At 48.4% G+C, this 7,820-nt stretch overlaps 1 long non-coding RNA gene across 1 annotated transcript; it reads right to left on the bottom strand.

The window, feature by feature from the left end:
* Positions 1-1,925: 1,925 nt before the first annotated feature.
* Positions 1,926-7,212, bottom strand: LOC120035308. Its single transcript, XR_005474143.1, has 3 exons — positions 7,153-7,212; positions 6,905-6,974; positions 1,926-2,004 (listed from the first exon to the last, which is right to left on the bottom strand). It is a non-coding gene; the product is annotated as an uncharacterized LOC120035308 (long non-coding RNA).
* Between the last annotated feature and the right edge of the window lie 608 nt (positions 7,213-7,820).

The raw sequence follows: 7,820 nt of genomic DNA, 5'->3' as shown, positions 1-7,820 counted from the left end.
TGGCCTCAGAGTGTTCCGGCTTGGTGATGGACATCATAGCAGGATGCTCAACATATCTAAGTCGGACATCTGTAATAAGTGTGAAAAGTCAGGCCACTCTGCTCATGTCACCACACAGAACAATTACTAGATGACAGGTAGGAATGTCTCGCTCTGATACTCTGTTACAACCCAATCTTAACCTACACGCAGTCACAGGGATAACTGGGAGGTTACTCCAGGACTCTGCCATCGCATTGTTTTGGTTGCAAAATCAACAATTCCCTGCATATTATGTGAGGGCTTGCAAATTTGACCAATCACCAAACTATTTATGCATAAAATAGTCACATCACAATATTATCGCATAGAACTGACCCATTACCACAGTACAAAATGAGGGCTCGAAATTTCAACCAATCACCCACATTTACTGCATAATATGGTTCAATCACGTCACACGTCAACACAGTTTTTCCCTTGTCAGCGCATTTTTGCAACAAATTGGACAAAACTATTGCATATTGCTATGCAAAATGTCATAATTGTCGCTGCAAAATCTAGCATATTTATCAACTAATATCAAAAAAATCCATGCGAAATCCTGAAGAGATTCATCAGAGTATGAAAATGTATACACTCACTACTGTAAGTCGCTCTGGATAAGAGCGTCTGCTAAATGACTAAAATGTAAAAGTAAAATGGAGCTAAACCTGTTGTATGTAGAAAATGCATGAAAGTATTACAGCTATACACTCACATGAGCCATACATTTGATCTATCACAACTAATTACGTTTTCACAATGGTAATTTCTTTACTAATTAGGTAAGGTTAAGTGACGTCTTCTCTTGGAATAGAAATCCACAGGTGGAGTACACGCTCCACCATCCCATTTCCACAGTGGTGACACCATGGGGATGATGGGAGGTGGTTGTGGATGATTGTTTCCATTCTTCCCAGGGACACTGGCTGTGAGGAGGATCTCCTCCCTCTCTTCAGGGATGAGGCCTGATGCTCGGAGGATCTCCTCCCTTTTAGCAGGGACACTAGCCATTGGGACAATCCCCTCCCTGTGCGCAGTGACACTGGCCATCAGGAGGATCAACTCCTTTTGTGCAGGGATGAGGCCTGATGCTCTGAGGATCTTCTTCTTCTGCACAGTGATAGAAGATGCTGGAAGAATCCCCTCCCTCTGTGACGGGTTGAGAACTGATGCACGGAGGAACCCCTCCCTCTGTGCAGGGATGAGGCCTGATGCTCGGAGGATCTCCTCCCTCTGTGCAGGGACACTGGCTGTTTGGAGGATCCCTTCCCTCTGTGCAGGGACACTGGCTGTGAGGAGGATGTCCTCCCTCTCTTCAGGGATGAGGCCTGATGATCGGAGGATCTCCTCCCTCTGCGCAGTGATGCTAGCTGCTGGGAGAATCCCCTCCCTCTCAGCAGAGACACTAGCCTTTGGGACAATTCCCTCCCTGTGCGCAGGAACGCTGGCTATTGGCACGATTCTCTTCCTCTGCGCAGTGACACTGGCCATCAGGAGGATCAACTCCTTTTGTCCAGGGATGAGGCCTGATGCTCTGAGGATCTTCTTCTTCTGCACAGTGATAGAAGATGCTGGAAGAATCCCCTCCCTCTGTGATGGAATGAGGCCTGATGCTCGGAGGATCTCCTCTCTCTGTGCAGGGACACTGGCTGTTTGGAGGATCCCCTCCCTCTGTGCAGCGATGCTAGCTGCAGAGAGAAATCCCTCCCTCTGTGACGGGATGAGGCCTGATGCTCGGAGGATCTCCTCCCTCTGTGCAGTGATGCTAGCTGCTGAGAGAATCCCCTCCCTCTGTGCAGGGACACTGGCTCTCTGGAGGATCCCCTCCGTCTGTGCAGGGACACTGGCTGTTTTGAGAATCCCCTCCCTCTGTGCAGGGACACTGGCTGGTTGGGGGATACCCTCCCTCTGTGACGGGATGAGGCCAGATGCTCGGAGGATCTCCTCCCTCTGCACGGCAACTTTGGCTGCTGTGATGATCTGCAGGTATAATATAGAGCATATAGTCATTCCCTAAAAAAATCAACCACTTGGAATCTATAACATCATTGACACCATACACTGAGTGTATTAAACATTAAGAACACCTTCTCTTTCCGTGACATAGACTAATCAGGTGAAAGCTATAATCCCTTATTGATGTTAATTGTTAAATCTTCTTCTCAGTGTAGATAAAGGGGAGGAGACAGGTTAAAGATTGATTTTTAGACAATTGAGACATGGATTGTGTATGTGTGTCATTCAGAGGGTGAATGGGCAAGACCAAAGATTTGAGTCCCTTTGAACAGAGTATGGTAGTAGGTGCCAGAAGCACCGGCTTGTGTCAAGAACTGCAATGCTGTTGGGTATCAAGAATGGTCCACCACCAAGGGAGGGGGGGGCAACTCAATAGGAAGGTGTTCTTAATGTTTTGTTCACTCAGTGTAGATCAATCCCTAGCATATACTTTCATTTGTGATACTGTAAATACACAAATTATATTCATGTTATCTACAATATATTATAATACCGTAAGCCTCCCTGCTGCAGGGGCTTTTCCTACAATTTTGAGCTGAATTTCTTCACTTTAGCAATATTTTGTATCTTTGTTAATTTTCAAATTTATTGTGTTTGGAATGGCACTGTTACTACAGCATTTGATGTAAGTATGTAGGGCAATTACCCATAATGCTCACTGACTGAACATCCAAAATTACCATGGCAATTATTGACGCATTCACATGCCATCGGAAACTTGGAACCTCAGAGATAAAATTTATGTAAGAAATTAGCGTAGAGCTTCCTACTGGTTGATTCTGATACTTCACAAGTGGGAAACTTGAAATCATCATTCCATAACGAGTTAGCGAGTCAGAAATGTCAGAATTTCCTAGTTCCGACTTGAAGGGCCTTCTATAATGTAGGGCCGGGTCAGTAACCAAATTATTTTACTGTGCCCAGTCGCACAGAGACTTTTATGGTCACACAAGTTGCCACCGGTGGATTCAAAATGAGTAGCCTAACAATTATTTACATGGCCCCAGGTACATTTGCAACCAAATGATTTTTCTGTGAGAAATCAATAATAGATGCACACATAGGGTAACAGTCAGCAATTGACAGTGAGCAATGAGCAAGATAAGCATAGACGAGAAGTTGACAATAGCTTATTATTAGTGTAAATAAATGTTATTTCTATGGTTGCAGTCCTCAAAGATTGAATTGCATTGAATTGAATTAATCAGATCCAATGATTTACCGCCCGTAGGCTGGGGTATCGCTAGTCATCATTATTATAATCACCATCTCAATCATTATCACCATACCATCATATACTTATTCTTCTGTATCTGAGACTCATCTGACACTACCTTAGATATGGCAGTCTGCAACTCAATACACTGCCCCTGCATGGTGTTCAGCGTCCCTTGCATGTGGTTAATAACCGACTGCTTAACATCGTTCAGCAGGATCTGAATCTCAGGCCTGCAAGAAATCAGGCGGTCAACATACTGAGATGACGAGAGGCTTCAGACCATGCCCATTGGACCATCTTTAGGATTCTTTCTCACTTAACACCTGTTATGGTAGTCCTCCTCCTCTTCAACCGAAAAGGAGGAGTAGTGATTGAACCAAGGCGCAGCGGGTTGTGAATACATAATTTAATAAAGACACGACAAAAACAACGAAGACAGAAAACGAACTATACTTGAATTAACAAAATAACAAAACGATGAAGACTGACCTGAACCATACGAACTTACATTAAACACGAAGAACGCACGAACAGGGAAAATAGACTACACAAAATGACGATGTACAAAACAAACCGAACAGTCCCGTATGGTGCGACAAACACAGGAGACAACCACCCACAACGAACACTGTGAAACAACCTACCTAAATATGACTCTCAATTAGAGGAACGCCAAACACCTGCCTCTAAGAGCCATACCAGGCAACCCTAAACCAACATAGAAACAGACAACATAGAATGCCCACCCAAACTCACGTCCTGACCAACTAACACATACAACAAACTAACAGAAATAGGTCAGGAACGTGACATAACCCCCCCCTTAAGGTGCGAACTCCGGGCGCACCAGCACAAAGTCTAGGGGAGGGTCTGGGTGGGCATCTGACCACGGTGGTGGCTCAGGCTCAGGGCGAGGTCCCCACCCCACCATAGTCAATCCCAGCTTACATCTCCCCCTACAAATGACCACCCTCATATTACACCCCCTTAATCTTTTGGGTAACATCGAGACAAGGGGCAGCACCGGGATAGAGGGATAGCTCAGGACAGAGGGATAGCTCAGGACAGAGGGATAGCTCAGGACAGAGGGATAGCTCAGGACAGAGGGGTAGCTCCGGATAGAGAGGTAGCTCCGGATAGAGGGGCAACTCCGGACTGAAAGGCAGCTCCGGACAGAGAGACAGCTCTGGGCTGAGGGGCAGTTCTGGATAAATAGCCGCTCTCGGCTGAGGGACAGCTCATGACTGGCTGACGGCTCTGGACGCTCATGGCTGGCTGACGGCTCTGGACGCTCATGGCTGGCTGACGGCTCTGGACGCTCATGGCTGGCTGACGGCTCTGGACGCTCATGGCTGGCTGACGGCTCTGGACGCTCATGGCTGGCTGACGGCTCTGGACGCTCATGGCTGGCTGACGGCTCTGGACGCTCATGGCTCACTGACGGCTCTGGCAGATCCTGTCTGGTTGGCGGCTCTGGCAGATCCTGTCTGGTTGGCGGCTCTGGCAGATCCTGTCTGGTTGGCGGCTCTGGCAGATCCTGTCTGGTTGGCGGCTCTGGCAGATCCTGTCTGGTTGGCGGCTCTGGCAGATCCTGTCTGGTTGGCGGCTCTGGCAGATCCTGTCTGGTTGGCGGCCCTGGCAGATCCTGTCTGGTTGGCGGCTCTGGCAGATCCTGTCTGGTTGGCGGCTCTGGCAGATCCTGACTGACGAATGGCTCTAGCGGCTCCTGACTGACTAACGGCTCTGACGGCTCGGGACAGACGGGCGGCTCTAATGGCTCGGGACAGACGGATGGCTCAGACGGCGCTGGGGAGACGGATGGCTCAGATGGCGCTGCGGAGACGGATGGCTCAGATGGCGCTGCGGAGACGGATGGCTCAGACTGATCCTGTCTGGCGGAAGGCTTTGGCTGCTCCTGACTGGCGGAAGGCTCTGTAGGCTCATGGCAGACGGGCAGTTCATGCGGCGCTTGGCAGACGGACAGTTCAGGCGCCGTTGGGCAGACGGCAGACTCTGGCCGGCTGATACGCACTGTAGGCCTGGTGCGTGGTGTCGGAACTGGAGGCACCGGACTGGAGACACGCACTTCAAGCCTAGTGCGGGGAGCAGGGACAGGGCACACTGGACTCTCAAAGCGTACTATATGCCTGGTGCGTGATACCGGCACTGGTGGCACCGGGCTGAGTGCACGCACATCAGGACGAGTACGGGGAGAAGGAACAGTGTGTACAGGGCTCTGGAGACGCACAGGTGGCTTAGTGCGTGGTGCCGGAACTGGAGGCACCGGGCTGGAGACACGCACCATAGAGAGAGTGCGTGGAGGAGGAACAGGGCTCTGGAAACGCACTGGAAACCTGGTGCGTGGTGTAGGCACTGGTGGTACTGGGCTGGGGCGGGGAGGTAGACCGTGCAGGCGTACTGGCTCCCTTGAGCACCGAGCCTGCCCAACCTTACCTGGTTGAATGCTCCCCATCGCCCGACCAGTGCGGGGAGGTGGAATAACCCGCACTGGGCTATGTAGGCGAACCGGGGACACCATGCGTAAGGCTGGTGCCATGTAAGCCGGCCCAAGGAGACGTACTGGTGGCCAGATATGTAGAGCCGGCTTCATGGCACTTGGCTCAATGCTCAATCTAGCCCTACCAGTGCGGGGAGGTGGAATAACCCGCACTGGGCTATGCACACGTACAGGAGACACCATGCGCTCTACTGCGTAACACGGTGTCTGCCCGTACTCCCGCTCTCCACGGTTAGCCTGGGAAGTGGGCGCAGGTCTCCTACCTGCCCTTGGCCCACTACCTCTTAGCCCCCCCCAATAAATTTTTGGGTGGTACTCACGGGCTTTTCGGGCTTCCGTGCTAGACGCGTCCCCTCATAACGCCGGTTCCCTTCTCCGGTTGCCTCTGCTCTCCTCAGTGCCTCCAGCTGTTCCCATGGGAGGCGATCCCTTCCAGCCAGGATCTCCTCCCATGTGTAGCAACCTTTTCCGTCCAAAACATCGTCCCAAGTCCATTCCTCCTTCTTGCGCTGTCCCTTCCTCCGATTACACCGCTGCTTGATTCTGGATTGGTGGGTGGTTCTGTTACGGTAGTCCTCCTCCTCTTCAACCGAAAAGGAGGAGTAGTGATTGAACCAAGGCGCAGCGGGTTGTGAATACATAATTTAATAAAGACACGACAAAAACAACGAAGACAGAAAACGAACTATACTTGAATTAACAAAATGATGAAGACTGACCTGAACCATACGAACTTACATTAAACACGAAGAACGCACGAACAGGGAAAATAGACTACACAAATTGACGATGTACAAAACAAACCGAACAGTCCCGTATGGTGCGACAAACACTGACACAGGAGACAACCACCCACAACGAACACTGTGAAACAACCTACCTAAATATGACTCTCAATTAGAGGAACGCCAAACACCTGCCTCTAATTAAGAGCCATACCAGGCAACCCTAAACCAACATAGAAACAGACAACATAGAATGCCCACCCAAACTCACGTCCTGACCAACTAACACATACAACAAACTAACAGAAATAGGTCAGGAACGTGACAACACCAATCTTATTAGGAATGTAACTTTGTGCAGAAGATGTTACTATAGTGTTATTTAGAAGGGAAAAAGTGTACTTTGTCAGGTGCCTAAAGGATGACGGGATGTCTCCCTGCTCCAGTGAGCTCTGCTGGCAGGTCTTGCTCACTGTGGGAGGAACGGGAGCCAAATTAGAGGAAAAATATCTATAGTTGTTCGGCAATGAAACATTCATCGCATAATGGGGATTGTCCTTCCCTGTGAAAAGAATAACAGCTGGGGTTTACTTTCTCACTTTAAGATAATGTAATACAATCTTTAAACCCATCAGAAGTGTAGTGCTTACCTCCATGAAAATATTGGTCCATGTTATTTATGGCTGCATTGTCCCAATGTTGACCACTAGTTCCAACTTGTGATGAGAAGGTCTTGATGAAACGATTAAGTCAACATTTTGTTAGACATTTCAAAGATAGCAATAACAATTGTACACGAGACAGTGCAGTGTGTACATGAGACAGTGTGTATGTAAAAAACAATCTGGTGTGTGAGTACTCACATGAAATGTATCCATGATTCTAGATTAAGCCAATCATGTATGCGATTACCATCCTATGGGTCAGCAATGGAATGATTGCTACACAGCTTTCAGGCGACTTTATGTCTTGGGCCTGGATGAATAATTGAAATACAAGTAATATTGTGAATTTGTGATGCATAATTGCCATTGTAATTTGGAATATTCCATCAAAGTTATTTGTTTTGACAGTCAAAACAACTAACTCTTACGATTAATCACTTGACTTCAGTAACTTGAGTTGACGGAAATAGCAACTTTATATTCTGACCTAGACACTGACTTGTGCAATGCCTAATGCATAATCTATGCATGTTATTGGCTCATCATAGTATATAGCCGAGGGCCTCATAGTCCAAAAACAGCATTGGCCATTGGACTGCTCAGTCAAAACAACTCACTTTTACGATTAATCACTTGACTGGAGTAACTTGAGT

This window comes from Salvelinus namaycush, unplaced genomic scaffold (assembly GCF_016432855.1).
Source record: "Salvelinus namaycush isolate Seneca unplaced genomic scaffold, SaNama_1.0 Scaffold102, whole genome shotgun sequence".
NCBI lineage: Eukaryota > Metazoa > Chordata > Actinopteri > Salmoniformes > Salmonidae > Salvelinus > Salvelinus namaycush.
This window is presented reverse-complemented; position numbering and strand designations above follow the sequence as displayed.